Raw genomic sequence first — 19,249 nt, forward strand, 5'->3', positions numbered from 1 at the left:
CATTTTAAAGTATATGGTTCTGTGGCATTAAGTACATTGACATTATTGTGCAACCATCACCACCATCCATCTCCAGAACTTTTTCATCTACCCTAACTGAAATTCTGTACCCATTAAACCCTAACTTCCCATTCCCTTCTTTGCCCAGCGTCTGGCAACTACCATTCTAGTTTGTCTCCATGAATTTGACTGCTCTAGTTACCTCACAGAAGTGGAATCATATAACATGTTTCAGTGATGGACTGCATATATGATGGTGGTCCCATAGATTATAATGGAGCTGAGAAATTCCTATCACCTAAAGACATTGTAGCCATCTTAATGTTGTAGTGCAGCTCATTGCTCATGTGTTTATGGTGATGCTGGTATAAGCAAACCTACAGTACTTTCATTCATATAAAAGTATAGCACATATAATTTTGTATAGTACATAATACTTGATAATAAACTACTATGTTACTGGTTTATATATTTACTATAGTATACTTTTTTTTGCTGTACTATTTATCATTGTTTTACAGTATACTCCTTCTATTTGTTAAAAAAAAAAAAAAAAGGTAACTATAAGACAGACACAGGCAGGTCCTTAGAGAGGTATTCCAGAAGAAAGCTTCGTTCTGATAGGAGATGACAGCTCCATATGTGTTAATGTCCCTGAAGACCTTCCATCTGGACAAGATATGGAAGTAGAAGACAGTGATATTGATGATCCTGATCCTGTGCAGGGCTAGGCTAATGTGTGTCTTTGTGTCTTAGTTTTTGTCTGTTTGTTTGTTTTGAGATAGGGTCTTGTTCTGTTGCCTGGGCTAGAGTGCAGTGGCATCATCATAGCTCACTGCAACCTCAAACTGCTGGGCTCAAGCAATACTCCTGTCTCAGCCTCCTGAGTAGCTGGGACTACAGGTTTGCACCACCACACCTGGCTAATTTTTGTATTTTTTGTGGAGATAGGTCTTGCTTTTGCTCAGGCCGATCTCGAACTTATGGTCTCAAGCAGTCCTCCCTCCTCTGTCTCCCAAAGTGCTACAATTACAGGCATAAGCCACTGTGCCCGGCCTTGTGTCTTAGTTTCTAACAAAAAAAAAAATTTAAAAATAGAAAAAGCTTATAGAGTAAGGATATAAAGAAAAAAGTTTTGTACAGCTGTACAATGTGTTGTGTTTTAAGCTGTGTTACTACAAAAGAGTCAAAAGGTTACAAAAATTTTTTAAGTTTATGAAGTAAAGTTATGGTAAGCTAAGGTTAATTTATTATTGAAGAAAAAAGTATTTTTTTTTTTTTTACAAATTTAGTGTAGCCTAAGTGTATAGCGTATATAAAGTCTATAGTAGTGTACAGTAATGTCCTAGACCTTCACATTCACTCACCACTTACTCACTCACCCAAAGCAACTTCCAGTCCTGCAAGCTCCATTTATGGTAAATGCCCTATACAGGTGTACCGTTTTTTAATCTTTTATACCATATTTTTGCTATACGTTTTCTACATTTAGGTATGTTTAGATACACAAATACTTACCATTGTATTACAGCTGCCTACAGTATTCAGTACAGTAACATGCTATACAGGTTTGTAGCCTAGGAGCATATAGGATATACCATCTAACCTGGGTGTGTAGGCTTGATGTGTAGGCTATGCCATCGAGGTTTGTGTAAGTATATTCTGTGATGTTCACACAACAAAATCGCCTGATGCTTTTCTCAGAATGTATCCCTGTTGTTAAGTGATGCATGACTGTTTTTGTCCTTTTGTGCCTGGCTTTTTCACTTAGCATAATGTCCTCAAAGTTCATGTATGTTTTAGCATGTGTCAGAATTTCCTTCATTTCTAAGGCTCCATTTTCTTATTTGTTCATTCATTCATGGACATTTGGGTTGCTTCCGTGTTTTAGCTATTATGAATAATACTGCTATGAACATAAGTGTGCAAATATCTGTTTGAATCCCTCCCTTTTTTTAAGTATATACCTAGAGGTGGAATTGATAGATCATACAGTAATTCTGTTCAATTTTGGGGGGGATTGCCATACTGTTCTCCACAGCAGCTACACAATTTTATATTCCTACCAGCAATGCATGAGGGTTTCATTTTTTTCCATATCCTCACCAACACTTATTCATTTTCTGGATTTTTTTTTTATGATTACCATCCTAATAGGTGTGAAGTGGTATCTCATTGTGGTTTTTATTTGCATTTTCCTAATGACTAGTAATGTTGAGCATCTTTTTATGTGCTTATTTGGCAGTTATGTATCATCTTTGGAGAAATGTCTGTTCAAGTCCTTTGCTTAATTTTAAATCAGGTTGTTTATTGTTTTTGTTGAGTTGTAGGAGTTATCTGTATATTCTCAATATCAATCTCTTATCAGATACATGGTTTGTAAATATTTATTCCCATGCTTTGTGTTGCCTTTTCTCTATGTTGATTTTGTCCTTTGCACAAAAGTTTTTAATTTTGCTGGACCAACTTACCTGTTTTTTCTTTTATTGACTGTGCTCCAAGTCCATTTCTGGTGACAGTTTATCATATTTCTATATTGTCAAAGCTATTTTCAAAAGAAAATTCAAAGCTTTGAAAATGAATGTGTTTTGTCACTTCTTATGTCCTACTTATGTGATCAGGTAGTAAGTTTGCTATATAGGCAAAGTGTTATGTTTAAAATCTTAAGTCTTTCAAAGTTTTGATTATATTCTGCTGTGTCACAATACAGTTTTTGCTGCAACATCTAGAATTTTCTTCCCACCTGCAATTTCCTTTGTCCTTAAATTTCTATTTATAATTCAGTTAATTTCCAAATTTACGTATTATAGACTCATCTTTTGATCTGGAGCAAAAGTAATCACAACATGTTATGATTTGCATATGTTTATAAAAAAGTATCTTTTATGTTCTGTTGGTAATATTCTTCACGAAGTGCACATATTCACAAAAACCTCAGACATGAATCAACTGCATAATATATTCTTAATCATTTATTTAAATCATACTATCATATGCAATTTTAGTTTCAGTCTCTACTTTTCTAATATCAAGAAAATGTTTAAAATTTGTCACATTTCTGTACATCTTAATCAGAGCAAAATTTAAATCACTCTTTTCATTGGATCTGAAATATTTGTTAAATGAAGAACCTGGTATACAGCATGTTTTGTTTAAAATGAAATATATATTACATCATTTTTGAAATATAAAAAACAAAATGCATGGAAATTTTTTTTTAGCATCTCCCCCACCCTCCCCTACTCTCAAGCCCCTGGTAACCACCATTCTACTCCCTACTTATGAGTTCAACTTTTTTAGATCCCGCATGTGAGATCATGTGGGATTTGTCTTTCTGAGCCTGGCTCTTTCACCTAGCATAATGTCCTCCAGGTTCCTATGTGTCAAAATGACAGAATTTCCTTCTTTTTTTAAGGCTGAATAGTATTCTATTGTGTATATATACCACAATTTTACTGAGCATCCATAATTTATCCACTGATGGATACTTAGGTTTGTTTGTTCCATATCTTGGGTATTGTGAATAATATGATTAACATGGGAGTGCAGATATCACTATAACATACTAATTTTGTTTGAATATATACCTAGTAGTGGGATTGTTGGATTATATGATAGTAATACTTTTAAGTTTTTGAGGAATCTCTGTACTGTTTTCTATAATGGCTATACTAATGTACATTCCCACCAAGAGTGTGTAAGAGTTACCTTTTCTCCACATCTTCTTTGGTATTTGTTGTCTTTCATCTTTTTGATAGTAGCCATTCTAACAGGTATGAGGTGATGAAAATTTTACTGTCAGTAAGAATATGTTAGCATCAACTGGCTCTTGATAAAGTAATCACCGGAATCCTAATTGCCAAATTTATTGGTATTTTATCAGGATTTACTCTGTTTATGCTTATTGCATTTGTTGTTGTGGACCACTTCCTCCTTGTATTCACCCCTCCCCTGACTTTCGTAACACCACTTACTTTTGACTCTCTGCTTTCTTAACTGTTGTTCTCAGTCATTTTTATCAAATCAGGATATGTGTATTCCTCTGAGAATCTGAGGTTTTGACTTTTGAAAAACTGTACCTGAATGAAAGGTCTCACTTACATGGCTTCAAGGGCCATGTTTACAACAATGAATCTTGATTTATTTCCAGCTTTAGCCTGTTTCTCCTTACCAATAATTTTAAAATCTTTTAAAAAAATTATCAAGCACAATATACAGAGAAATTCGTAAAACAAAACTACATTATAGGAGTAAAAACATTTCACATATAACTGCTACCAAGGTCGAGATAGAGAGTATTGTACTTGAGAAGTATACCCAATCACACCCTGCTCCTTTATCCTGACTTTTATGATAATCACTCTTTTGCTTTTCCTTATAGTTATATATAATCTTTGGATGCATTTCTGATCCATACAGTTTAGTTTTCCCAGTTCCCAGTGTCATATTGAATATTTTCTGTCTCTTCTTTCTTTGTTCAACATTATTTTTGTAAGCCGTCATTTTTATTATTGTATATACTTCATTTTTCTAATATAACACAATGTATTTACCAATTCTACTATTGGTGGATGTTTGGGAATTTCCAGGTTGGGACTGTTACAGATAGTGCTGTGATTATGAGCAATCTTGAACACTACATTGATCACATGTGCACAAGTTTCTCTCTAGCATGTATACTAAGGTGTGGAATTGCTGGGTTGTAGGGCGTGCAAATCTTCAACTTTGGATTTCCTTTTTTGTAAAGTGCCTATTAAAGTCTTTTGTCTATATTTTTCTATTGGGTTGTCTATCTTGTGGATGCGTAGTTATTTATATATTGATGGTTTTTTTTTTTTTTTGAGACAGAGTCTCGCTCTGTTGCCCGGGTTGGAGTGAGTGCCGTGGCGTCAGCCTAGCTCACAGCAACCTCAAACTCCTGGGCTCAAGCAATCCTACTGCCTCAGCCTCCCAAGTAGCTGAGACTACAGGCATGCGCCACCATGCCCGGCTAATTTTTTCTATATAGATTTTTAGTTGGCCAGATCATTTCTTTCTATTTTTAGTAGAGACGAGGTCTCACTCTTGCTCAGGCTGGTCTCGAACTCCTGACCTCGAGCGATCCACCTGCCTCAGCCTCCCAGAGTGCTAGGATTACAGGTGTGAGCCACCACGCCCGGCCTGTATATTGATGTTTTGCAAATATCTACCCCCACTCTATTTCTTGTCTATTGTTGGTTTTTTCTTTATTGTGTCTTTTGATGAGGAGAACAATAGTTTTAATGGGCACTGAACAGTTCCACCTGGAAGTTGTACAGGCACTTCAAATTTAGCATGTTTAAAATCATATATGTTCCAAAATATCTTCCTTCTTTTGTATCTCCAATCTTGATTAATGGATCATCTCTTTTAAAATTATTCAACCTAGTAGTAATTTTATTTACTTTCTTACCCTCTAGCATATATACCAAAGGTATATATGTAAAGTAGGTAAATTTTCAACTTTCAGTAGGTAACAAATTATTTTACAAAGTGCTTGTGCTAGTTTACTTTCCCACCAACATCATACTTATTATAGGGTAGCCTTCAGATAATTCTTAATGGTTCAAACAGGTTAAAAATTGTCTTGCCCAACTCTTCAATCCTTCAAAAGGGAAAAGTCTTCAGTAAGTCTAAAACTAAATCAAAGGTAATTTGAATTATTTTTAAAACTCTTTTTTGAATCATTTCTATTCCCCTGCCACTCAAGGGAGTTCATCTGCTTATCTCTTCCCTTTTCTCCAGTCTCAGCTCTTATACAGATACCATAGCTGTCTTTCTAAAATGTAAAAACTTGTATTGACTGCCTTTTACATACCACATCAAATCTCATCAAAACTCCTTGGCATGAAATCCTTATGTTTTAATTATTGCCCAAACTTGAATTTCTAGCTTCATCTCTCACCATTGCCTCCCTATCTCCCCATACGCTTACGCTGTGCTCTATACACTCTGAATTGTCCTGTTCCTGCAACCTTGACATTTTTCAAAATTCTGTACCATTCTGCATGTTGCTGCTGTGTCTTCCTAAACTGCTGTATTTTTCTGTACCTCCTACTCTTCTATTTTTTAAGTATTTGGCTTTTCTTTCAAGATTTAGGATTGAATGTTCCTTGGCTAACTTACTGTTAACTAATTTAGTAAATGTGTTTTCACTAAATGTCTTAGTGTTTTGACATTTAATTTATACATGTTAATATATTAAAAAATTAATGCAGATTAAGATATGTAAATAGATCTTTTGTTAACACCTGAAACTCCTTTTTCTTTTATAAAAATAATACATTTTAGGTTATTCTTAGTCATGGAAATATCTTAGATTATTTTCAAGTTCCACTAGGGGGAGAACTTAGTCAAAGATTTTTGTACTTCATATCTCTTCACATTAACTCTTCCTGGCCAGGCACAGTGGCTCATCCCTGTAATCCTAGCACTTTGGGAGGTCAAGATGAAAGGAGATCCCTTGAGGCCAGGAGTTCTAGACCGGCTTGGGCAACATAGTGAAACACACACACAGAGACACACACACACACACACAGACACACACACCCATCTCTACAAAAAATAAAAAATATTAGCTGGGTGTGGTGGCTCATGCCTGTAGTCCCAGCTACTAGGGAGGCTGATGCAGGAGGATCACTTGACCCAAGGAGTTTGAGGTTGCAATGAGTTATGATTGTGCCACTGCACTCTAGCCTGGGCAACAAAGTAAAACCCTGTCTCAAAAATAAATAAATAAAGAAAGAAAGCTGTTCCAATTACTCTTACTCTCTTATGAATAATTTTTTTCACAAACCAAATCCACTCAAATTCTCCATTTAATAAATTATTATATAATGTTATTCATATAATTAGAGCCAGGTTTTGATGTAGTTATGAAAACTGTACTTTTATAAACATCTTATTTAGATGAGGAAATATACTAGATGAAGAAATACTCATTTTTATAAATACTGTAACATTTTGTAGTATATAACCTTATGAGGTTCAAGTTTATTAAATTTGTTTTCAAAAATTCTTCAATCAACTTAAAACTTTTCTGTATGATTTAAAATTTATAATCTATCCCCTTTATTATTCTGACATAACTACATCTGTAATCCTCTTAGTGGTCTTTATAATAATGCCTTCCTCCCCCAATTTTGATGGAGCTGCTTTATATTAGTGTCTTACAGTGAGCTTAACCATTTTTAAGTGTAGCAGCTTTCCAATTTTAGACATTTTACTAGAACTGTTTTTAAAAGTTTTATTACCTGGGTATCTTTCTTCTCAAACAGAATAACAATTATTTGTTAATGGATTTCAGTCACCATTCTGTTATAGTCCTTGGTTGTGGGCAGATTATACATCTATAAAATTAAGGGGTTGAACTCTAAGTTTCCTTCAAATATAAACCGTTATTATACCATGTGTATCAGTTTAACATTTTTTGACAATTCAGAGTTACCATTATGAATTTTAATTATTATATAGTCATCTCACTTTATTCAGATCTCTATTACTTTCTCGATTAAAGCTCCCTTGGCCAAATTTCTATCTTCAATAATATTCCCATCCTAATCACACTGTATTCTTATGCTGCTTTATTTTTTCTTCAAAATAGTTATTACTTTTCATCTTAAATTATACATATTTCATGTGTAATTGTCCACATTCTTGACTAGAATGTAAACTCCATGAGAGTGAAATTTTTGTCTGGCTTATTTATTTATTTGTTTGTTTGTTTGTTTATTTATTTATTTATTTATTTTGAGACAGAGTCTCACTTTGTTGCCTGGGCTAGAGTGAGTGCTGTGGCATCAGCCCAGCTCACAGCAACCTCAAACTCCTGGGCCTAAGCGATCCCACTGCCTCAGCCTCCCAAGCAGCCGGGACCACAGGCATGCGCTACCACGCCCGGCTAATTTTTTCTATATATATTTTAGTTGGCCAGATAATTTCTTTCTATTTTTTAGTAGAGACGGGGTCTCGCTCTTGCTCAGGCTGGTCTCGAACTCCTGAGCTCAGAAGATCCACCCGCCTCGGCCTCCCAGAGTGGTAGGATTACAGGCGTGAGCCATCGCGCCCGGCCTGGCTTATTCATTGATGTATTCCCAAGTGCTTAGTATTTAATGCCTGGTACATACCTTCACTTAATAAATATTTGTATTTCGGCCGGGCGCGGTGGCTCTCGCCTGTAATCCTAGCCCTCTGGGAGGCCGAGGCGGGTGGATCGCTCGAGGTCAGGAGTTCGAGACCAGCCTGAGCGAGACCCTGTCTCTACTAAAAAAATAGAAATAAATTATCTGGCCAACTAAAATATATATAGAAAAAAATCAGCCGGGCATGGTGGCGCATGCCTGTAGTCCCAGCTACTCGGGAGGCTGAGGCAGTAGGATCGCTTAAGCCCAGGAGTTTGAGGTTGCTGTGAGCTAGGCTGACGCCACGGCACTCACTCTAGCCCGGGCCACAGAGCGAGACTCTGTCTCAAAAAATAAAAAAAATAAAAAAATAAATAAATATTTGTATTTGCACAAATTAATACAATAATTCACTCATCTCCTGATGTTTCTATAGTAAGTGATTTGTAATGTGTGTAATTATCACTATATTCACACATATATCAATTTGTATACATTCTTTTATTATTAGGTCACTATTAATTAATAAGGAGAAAATGAATTCAGCCTCTGTCTAAATGTATTTACCATTGGACAGAAGGAGTGACTGAGCCTGAGTCCCTTCTTTGAAAGGTTGTTAAATGGAATTTAAACCTCTGAAAATTTATGTATATTTACTGTTAGTGTTAATGGCTTTAATTACATATGAGAAGATGATGGTTGTTACCATCAAAGAGAAATTTATTTTTTTCTTGCTATTCTCACATGTACTTTACAAGGTAATTTTCCAATTGAATGTCTCAGGCTAAGGGAATTTTTTTAGCCTGAAAAAATAAATATGACATACCATAATCAGAATAAAAAGCTTTAAGAAATTATTAAGAGGATTTTAGAATCCTGTGTAACTTTGTGGTCACAACTTTTTGTCTTTTTGTTTTCTTCTAATTGCTAGAGATTCTGTATTGGTTAAGGGTGTGAATTTTAAAGTCCAACCACTTATTATCTCTCTTATCTTTGACAAGTTATCTAGCATATTTGTTGAGTTAGTCATTCAAAACTGAGGATTCTAAAGTTATCTGCTTTAAGAGTTGTTGGGGCTGGGTGCAGTGGCTCATGCCTATAATCTTAGCACTTTGGGAGGTTGAGGTGGGAGGAGTACTTGAGCCAGGAGTCTGAGGTTGCAGTGAGCAATGATGACACCACTGCACTCTAGTTGGGGCAACAGAGCAAGACCCTGTCTCAAAAAAAAACAAAAAAACAAAAAAGTTGTTGGGATTAAATGAGAAAGCTCATATAAAGTGCTCATTCTTTCCTGACTTATCTCCAGAAAAACAGCTCTTAGATGACCTTATATAAAAAGTCACATTCAACATTGTGGAGGCTTCCAAAAATTACATCCAAACTGGAAAGTTTTGAAAGTCTTTGGGTTTCCTTAAAGATAGTTTTTACCAACCTCAGATAATGAATTTATTCCTTTCCAAAAATTATATATAGCTTAAAAGTACGAATTATTTTGGCTTTTGTTTTTTCTATAACATATACTTGAGTAAGCTTTGTGTCCACTGTGAAACCCTATTTTAACTTACTCTTCATTTTTTATGTATGTGCCATGTTTGGAAATATAGATCTTGTTACTTACAATTTTAGTTCTTCTAGGATACTAATAATGAAAGTAATAATAGCTAGCATTACTGAACACTTAGTGCATGCCAGGCAGTATTCTAAGCCATTTGAGTATATTCACTTATTTAATCTTCACAACAACCATATGAGATAGGTATTATTAATACCTTCATTCTATAGTTGAGGAAACTGAGGCAGAGAGATTTTAAAGTGGGATTTTGTTGTTTATATGAGAACTCACCCTTTAATTTTTTCCAGGATTAAAATGAAATTTTTTCTTAAGTATTGGAACATACTGTCATAGTAGTTTTATGAATTTTCTTAATAGCGTATTAACTGCCACCTATAACCCTGCTTTTGGTATACACTAAAGTTACTACTAGTTCCCTGTTCATCACTTAAAATTTTTCAGTTACTTTCCATAGCTTTCAGGACAAAGTTCAAATTTTGGCTCTCTCCATAAGACCCTTCCTTCTTGGATTCTAGCCTACCTTTCTAGCTTCATTTCCTGCTTCCCCCAGCATATATATGCTCTGCTTGAGGCACAGTATACAGGTAAAGAAATCCTTCAAATCTGTCATCCCATTGCACTTACTGTTTTTCTCCCTCCTCCTTTGATCTTGCTTGTTATTTCTAAGGTCAGCTTAAGTTTGAACTGCTGGGATCAATCTTCCCTGATAATGCCAACCCAGCTGATTTTGTGTCTGCTCCCCGAACATCCTGTGTTACAGACCTCTCTTATCATACCATCTCATACTACTGTAATTCTTTAATTATTTTCAAACTTTCTGTCCATTGTGTGCAGCTGAAGCCCCTTACTTGATTTTACATTTTAACATCAGCATACTAGAGACAGTCAAAACATGTTTCTTTACTAAAAGAATGAGTGTGTAATAGCTTACTTCTTGAAATATCAATTTGACTTTAAGTGTTCTCATTTAAAAGGCCAGATGTGAAGAATAGACTAAATTATGAATTTAAATGGGCTATGGTTTCAATCCAGCAGATATTTATGGAGTACCTACTATATGCCAGTCACTGTTCTGAACACTTTACCTGGATTAGTGAACAAAACACAAAAATCTCTTTCCTCATTGAACTTTATGGTAGAAGTAGAAGTTAAATGAACAAAATAAATTAATCATATAGTATGTAATTTAGAAGATGATGAATAACAATGGAGGAAAAATGCATAAAAGGGATGCTGTTGGTGTTGGGGCATGGGGGACTGTTGCTATTTTAATATTGTGGTCTGGAAAGGTTTGTTGGCATGTAAAATTTATTTAAAGATTTGAAGCAGGTGAGGCATGCAGATTTGGGGGAAGAATTCCCTGCTAAGAGAATAAGGGCAAAGGGTCTACAGCAAGGAGCATATCTGAGTAGAGTCTCTGGGTGGAGTGAGACAGGGGAAGAAGAGGAAGTCTGAGAGAGGTAAGTGGGCCAATTATGTAGGACCTAAGAATGATGGCCTTTCTCTTAGTAAGATGGAAAATCATTGGAGGATTTTGAGTGTAGGAGTGATCAGTTAAATGGCAGTTAACCTGTTAAAAAGATTTAATTGACTCAGAAGAATACTTGTAAGAATTCATAGTATTTAAATTGGGCAGAAATGAGGTTAAAAATTGAGTTTCCTCCTCCTGTTAGTGGACTTTTCCACCTTCTGTTGATCCAAATAATATTTATTACTTGACAGCTTTGTTTTTACATTAATATTAAGTGGAACTGTCACGACTTTCCAGGTAGTGAAACAAAACATAGAAAAATTAATTTTTGCTCAGTTAATTGAAGAAAATAAATGAGAATTAAACCTAAGCCTTCTGATATATACTTGGAATTAAGTTTATATTTTGGTTACTATAAAGATAAACATTGATTTGTCATAACCGTATTAAAAGCTTCTTTGGGTTAAGCACATTATAAAATTAATGCTACTTTGTTATAAATAATGGAAAGTTTTACATTTAAAACAGTATGAGTCGACTCAAATCCAACTTTTAGTTCTTTTCCTGGTACCCAGTGACATTTACTCACTTTGGTTAGTTTACCCAACAGATAACCTCTAGGAATGCCTCAGATGGGCAATACCCCAACCACTCTTGGCTTTAAAAACACCCACTCAAAATTCTGTTCTGACATAGAATGAGGGAGCTAGGTTTAAATCAGTGTGCTCAGATCAGTATGTAGTTTTGACACAAGAGATGGAGAGGAAGTGATAAAACTTTTACCATTAACTTTAAAATATTATATTTTTTAATTGTGTGAAATTGCAGTGACATTACTTAATGATGGAGTTTATCATAAAGCTTTGTAATCAGTTTGTACTTTGCAGTTTCCTGACCTAATTTGTTAATAGTTTCACAATGGGTGATAGTTTATATGCCAACTGATTAGCTAACTTCTTTTTGGAAGTTTTTTTTCACCCCAAAGTACAATAGTTTATGGTTTCCATTTTGAGCAAGTTAAATATTAAAATATTTTTCAGTTTTCTTTAATGACTTTCTCAATGTTAAGCATTTTTAAATTTGAAAGAACAGCTATTCTGTAATCATATCTGTTAATATCACTAATTATCAATAAAGGAAGTTAGGTATATAGACTGTTTTACTAAGCTTGCTATCTAGTCATTAGAGATTGTGAAGTTCTGTTGAAAAAAAATTTTTTCCTGAAGTATTCAGTGATTCTTTGCTATCCAACTTCAGTGTGCAGCTAAATTTAAAGGGATTAAGTATCTAGTGATTTTTAAGATACTGCTATATCTAGAAATGAAGGACATCATTCATATCCTCCAAGACCACCTCCTAGTAGGGTTTCAGTTAAGCATTAGTGAAGGAAGGTTGTACTCTTAAATGCCATAATATCAGTGATCACTTGGTGTTATTAAAAATTAGTTTCGTCGGGCGCGGTGGCTCACGCCTGTAATCCTAGCTCTGGGAGGCCGAGGCGGGTGGATCGCTCGAGGTCAGGAGTTCGAGACCAGCCTGAGCAAGAGTGAGACCCCGTCTCTACTAAAAATAGAAAGAAATTATCTGGCCAACTAAAAATATATATACAAAAAAATTAGCCGGGCATGGTGGCTCATGCCTGTAGTCCCAGCTACTCGGGAGGCTGAGGCAGTAGGATCGCTTAAGCCCAGGAGTCTGAGGTTGCTGTGAGCTAGGCTGACGCCACGGCACTCACTCTAGCCCGGGCAACAAAGTGAGACTCTGTCTCAAAAAAAAAAAAAAAAAAAAAAAAAAAAAAAAAAAAAATTAGTTTATACCTATCACTCAGGTTTTGTTTTCTAATACCGTTCTCCAATAAAAGGAACCAGGACTCCTCACAGAAATGGCTAATTCTAGGACTGGGACAGGAAAGTAAAGAAGTGTTTTTAAAAAAAGCTGAAAACAAAAACAAATCGTACATTAAAAGGGGTATGGAGCTGGGCTGAAATGGAAGGATCACTTGAGGCCAGGGATTGGAGACCAGTCTGGACAACATAGCGAGACCCTGTCTGTTAAAAAAAAATGCTTTTAATTAATCAGGCATGGTGGTGTGTGCCTGTAGTCCCAGCTATTCAGGAGGCTGAAGTGGGAAGATTGAGCCGCAGTGAGCAATGATCATGCCACTGCACTCCAGGCTGCGTGACAGAGCAAGATCCTGTCTCTATAAAGAAGGGAGGGTAGAAGGTATGTTAAAGGGACAGGAACCAATTGAAAGAGCTCCCAATGGCATAAGGTAGAACAATTTGAGGAAAAAAATATTTCAAGTAGTAGTGGATTATAACCCAAAGTATAAAATAAATATCTGTGAGTCCATACTGATATAATGGTTGACTAAATTAATAAACAGGAGAGAACAGACAAATATGCAGAAGCATTCTAAATAATTTTTGTAGATACTTTGCCCTCAAGGAGGGGAAGCATATAAATCTCCACTCCTTAAGCATGGACATAGTGACTTCTCTTTGTGAGAGGGTGGGAGGAGTGACTTTATTTACAGTGGAGAAACCTGACAAAGATTACGTCAGGTGATCAAGGTCAACATCAACAGTCATAAATCACATTAATAACACATCCCCTTAATATGATGTGATGTGATAAAAATGGCACTTTACCTCTGTGGTCTTCCTCCTAGTAATCCATAACCCTAGTCTTAGCATGAGAAGAATATCAGACAAATTCCAATTGTGGGCATCCTGCAAAATACCTGAATAGTATGTCTCAAAGATGTCAAGGTCTCCAAAAACAAGCGAAGTCTGAGAAACTGTCACAACTAAAAGGAACCTAAGGAGACATGACAACTAAATGTAATGTAGTATCCTGTATAGAATCCTGGAACAGAAAGAAAGACATTCGGTTAAAAAAACAAAAACAAAGGAAATCTGAATAAACTATGGACTTACTAAGTAATGGATCACTTTTGGTTCATTCATTGTAATGAAGGTACCATACTAATGTAAGATATTAATAATAGGGGAAATTGAGTATGGGAGTATATGGGAACTCTCTATCTTCTCAGTTTTTCTGTAAATCTAAAACTGTTCTAAAAAGTGTCCAGTGTAAAAAAAAATAGTTGTATGTGATTCTATGATTTTTAGGAACCCAGGGAATTATATCAGATTTTAAGTATTGGTCACAAAATTGATTGATTTCCAATTAAATTACAATTTATAAGGAACATTTTCTAGCTTTTGGACCTTGTGTAAATGCCGGGTTTTTTTTTCATATGTACATTTGGCTGGTCCTATAAGAAACATCACTTTAAAAATGCATGTGTATATTTCTCTTATGAAATGGAATTAAATTCTTTGTATTGAATAATTTTAGAAAAAAAATGATTTCTTTTCTCTCTTTTATACTTTTCAAATTTCTCATTCTTTTAAAGATATTTACATGTACTTTTATTTTTTCTAGTTACTAAAAAAAAATTCAAGTATTTATGTTCATAGCTTTAAATTACAGGAAACTGTTTTAAAAACTTATCGGTAGTATGTGATGTAAGTATGATTTGTTTCTAGATGTTTCAAATTAGTCACCTTGAAGTCATAGAGAGGCTACCACTTACCACATTTACTGTTCTGATTAATTTTTCTTGAAGCAAAAGTGCAAATCAATAACAACTTACTAAAGCTTAGTGGTTGCTACTGATGCTTCAGTAAGGTTAAATTGATTAATCAGTGATTACTTATCAGGTGTCACAGATTTACTCAAATTATTGGGTTTTCTTCTATAGTAATTTCATATGCAGTTATAATTTACTGAAGATATTTTGTTTTAATATATGCATTGAAAATATCAAATTAAAACTTAAAAATTGTGCTCATGCTGCAAGTTAATATGGTTGCTTCTGTGACCGTTGAACACAGTTTCATAATAAAGCCTTGAAAAAAAGTGTCATTTAACCTTTAAAACAGTCAAGAGATTGCTTTTAAATTGTCTCTAAAAAAGTATGACTTGTACAAAAGAGAGAGTGCTTAATATATCTTTATGTAGCATAATCTCTCTTTTTATTAGATTTTTCATCTGTAGGTATAATATAAAATATTTTTAAAATGTAGGCTTTACACTTGCGTTTAAGACTAAGCAACCTGCATTGTGTCATGACCCTTCTGATACCACAAAGCTGCTGTAATACTACTCCCGGAGAAAACCCACATCCTATGTATAACCTTAGATTTATTTTGAAATCTCTATGAAAAGAACATAGAGAGATTACTAATTGTTTCTGTTATTTCCTTTAGGGGCATGATGTCTATTTGTAAACCATGCTTTTAATTTTAATAGCCAGGAGTAAAATGTTAAGTAGTGATTTCCTATTGTAAAGTTAGGAAATCACTACTTAATATGTAAAATGTTAAAAAGTTACATATGTTAAAAACTTAATAACTAATTACAAGTTTCAGCTGAGAATTGGTTGGTATGTTAGACATCTGGAGAGAATTCAAAAAAGAAAGCAATGCTCCTTCCAGCAGCCAATACTTCTAATCTAATACCATTGGCCAATACAACACTAGTAAACAATTGCAAAATTTAAATGTCACTTTTTTGTATTATTAATTCCTATTCTTATTTTTATTTTCGTCTTCTATATTAGATTTCTTTTGTGCTCTTTATGTAACTTCTTAAGATGGATGCATAAATCCAACATAATTTTTAATATTTTTAAGAATTGGGAACTACCCATCAAGAGAATGGTTAAACCATGGTATATTCATACTCTGGAATATTCTACATCTTTAAGAAAGAAGAAAGAAAGATCTGCAAGACATACTAAGTAAAAAAAAAAAACACAGTATGGACAGAGTATCATATTTCCATTTGTGTGTGTTCAGAAACATAAGCATATATGTATTATGTGTATTTATGTATATTAAATACATTTACATATATATGTAATATATATGTGTAGCTGTATATGTATTTAATATACATGTGTGTTAATAGATATGCCTGTAACGTACATATATTAAGTACATGCCTATTAATACTATATATGTTACATGCATATGTACTTACATGCATTGGAAATGTCCTCAGTGATCCTCATCAAAACTGTTGAAATAGTCTCTTGGGGAAGAATAAAGGGCTTGGTGCAAAAGAGTAGAGAGGGGAGTTCACTTTTTCACTCTGTATGAATTTATATGATTACCATTGTAATTTTTTAATGTACACACATTTAAATAATTTTTAAGGTAACTGTCAGGTTTAGTCTCGTTCTGTGTTCTCAGTTCTTGGTGAGCTCATGGCCGAAGAATGACCAGACAGACACACCAAAGTAAGGCAAGCATGAGGTGAAGTTTATGGAGGGGGAGCAAGATAGGATTATAGAGCAAGACATAGGTTTACAAAGTGAGATACATTCACCACAGATGATGACAGGACCTCTTTTCAGCAGAAAAAGAGAGCTTGGTTATAGTCTGAGTCTTGTTTTATGATGTCCGGATAGAGACCTCCCTGTGGTTCAAACATCACCATGGAACCACTTGGATTGGACAGTTGGGAGCTGCACTACCTGAGTCTTACTGCACATGTGGGTTCTAGGTCACTTTCCGGAATTCATGGTACCTATGCTGGTTGGCCCGTGGGCTAGAGAGTCCTCTGCATTCTTTTGCAGCTGGCATGCCAAGTTCTGATTGGCAGATTCATAGGGTATTCCCTCCTCCCCCAGTTATGGAGGGATTAGGGTGGGACAATTGCACCAAGGCAAAGCGCCCACTTTCATTCCTAGGAGACCTGGAATCCCTCACCATCTACCTAACATAACCATTGCTAAAAGGAAATAAGAATTAGAACTTCCAAATAAATAAAAGTAAAAAGCAACAAAGGAAACTTGGTCAACCTAGCAAAAATGCCACACTCTTTATCTGGCCTTCAGGCCCCTGAGTTGTCTGGCTCCTGCCTATTTCTCCCACCCATCTTAAACCACATTTCCCTTCACAAGTCAGTTCTAGCAGCATCCACCTTCGTTTTGTTTCTTGATTCAAACTCATTCCTACTTTAAGGCTTTTACTCCTGCTCTTGTCTACATTTGCAATTCTGTGCTCTCTGATCTTCCCATGGCTGGTTCCTTCTCATCATTTAAGTCTCAACCTAGAGGTCACTGACTCAGAGATTATTCCTGACCACCTTTGTAAAGCAGGCCTTTCACTCTGTTACTCTCTATATCTCATCATCATGTTTTATATTCTTTATGGCTCTTATCAGTGTCTGAAATTATCTTTACTTTAAAAATTAACTTTCACACACACATAAACATATACACTCATGTGCCGCATAATAGTGTTTCAGTCAGCAACAGACTGCGTGTATAGCGATGGTCCCATAAAATTATAATGCCATATTTTTAGTATGCCTTTTCAGTTTTTAGATACACAAATACTGACCATTGTGTTACAGTTGGCAGCGGTATCCAGTATACTAACATGCTGTATAGTTTTGTAGCCTAGGAACAATAGGCCATGCCATATAGTTTAGGTGTGTAGCAGGCTATATCATCTGAGTTTGTGTAAGTATACTCCATTATATTCGCACAATGATGAAATTGCCTAACGATCCATTTCTCAGAACATATCCCCATCAGTAAGCTAGTCATGACTGTATTAAAACCTTGTTTTTCTTATTTACTGTTATATGCCTAGTGCCTGACAATATAACAGGTGCTCAACAAGTAATTACTGAATGAATTTTAGGAGAGAGAAAATAGTCATGTATAAGACAGTTTGATCTATTCCATAAGAGCAGGTAGCTGGTTCTAAGTACTTTACATGTAAAGATTCATTTATTTAAATAAATGTTGCTGCAGAGATAGATTGAAACTGATCCCAGAATTACCTACCCCAACCATATAACAAAATAGTAAATAATAAGTTTTTTTTTAAGGCAAAAACTGTCCCACTAAAAGCAACTTGAGAGGAATAACCTAATGCAATAAACTTTAAAAAGTGACAGCTAAAAAGGAAATACACAATTGTAGAGCAGAGGGTCCTGCCAAGCCAAGGCCTGGCTTCTAACCTCAACTGTCTGTCCTTTCCTATCCCACTCTCCAAGCTGTGTAGGTAGGTCAGCAAAATCCTAAGAGAATTCATTCATATTCTATATATGGAGAGAAGCAAAATGAATATGTAATATTCTGACTGAGGAGCAGTAGAAACGTCTACAAGGAACAACCCAATGAAAGAGATAAGAAAGTGAACATCTGACCCTCAACTAAAATAAAGGCCTTAGGGCAACGCACTGAATTTGGGAAATGATCCAGGTTTTGGGTTATATTCCCCCAATTAGGTAATATAAGATATTTACCAAAATCTCAGAAGAGTAAGCAGAACCCTTGTTTAGCCAGGTTCTTCCTTTCCCTGTGCTATTCCCTCAGACTGTGTATAGAAAAATGAGAACAAGCTTGAGCTTGGATGGCAAAGGAAGTAGATCTCAAATGTGAGAAGAGAGGAAAGGTCACCCATATCATTAGAGCATTTAGAATATGCAGATAGTCACCTAGCCATGAACATGGTGAAATAGCACAGCAGATTATTATTATATATTATTATAGCAGAGAGAGATCCCAAACAAGAAGAAAGGTAATTCAAAGATAAGAGAAGGATTACAGTTGCTTCACACAGTAAAACAACTTAGCATAAATTCAGTAAAATTAAGAGATCAAAAGATAAGATTGCCTTTTGCTCAGGTACTGTCCACGATCCATCCGTGGTGCCATGTTTGCTGTGTCCAGGCCTTGTTTAGGTACATCTTGCAGCTACACTGGGTTCTGCTCCCAGACCTCAAGCCCCTGTTTGACCAGCATGTGAAAGACAAATTTGGGAGATGTCAGACTGTTGGTTCTGATGAGGCAGCATTTCTTGCAGGAATGGAAGATATATACAACAATATTATGGCAACAAGCTAATGAAAACAGACAAAATGCATTTTCTTCCCAGAAGAAAAATGTAATGACTTTTGTGATGAACAAATTAGGCAGTTGCAGGAGCTGATATAAGAAGCTACTAACCAAAAAAAAAAAGGGTGCTAACCCAACAG

The 19,249-nt window shown here is 35.3% G+C and overlaps 1 protein-coding gene across 4 annotated transcripts in view; it reads left to right on the forward strand.

Annotated features, from left to right (window-relative positions):
• The window catches only part of EVI5 (ecotropic viral integration site 5), a 177,460-nt gene that overhangs the window by 105,309 nt on the left and 52,902 nt on the right, over positions 1 to 19,249 (forward strand). The window lies entirely within an intron of this gene.

The sequence above is a fragment of the Lemur catta genome, chromosome 3 (genome assembly GCF_020740605.2).
Source record: "Lemur catta isolate mLemCat1 chromosome 3, mLemCat1.pri, whole genome shotgun sequence".
NCBI classification, from domain to species: domain Eukaryota; kingdom Metazoa; phylum Chordata; class Mammalia; order Primates; family Lemuridae; genus Lemur; species Lemur catta.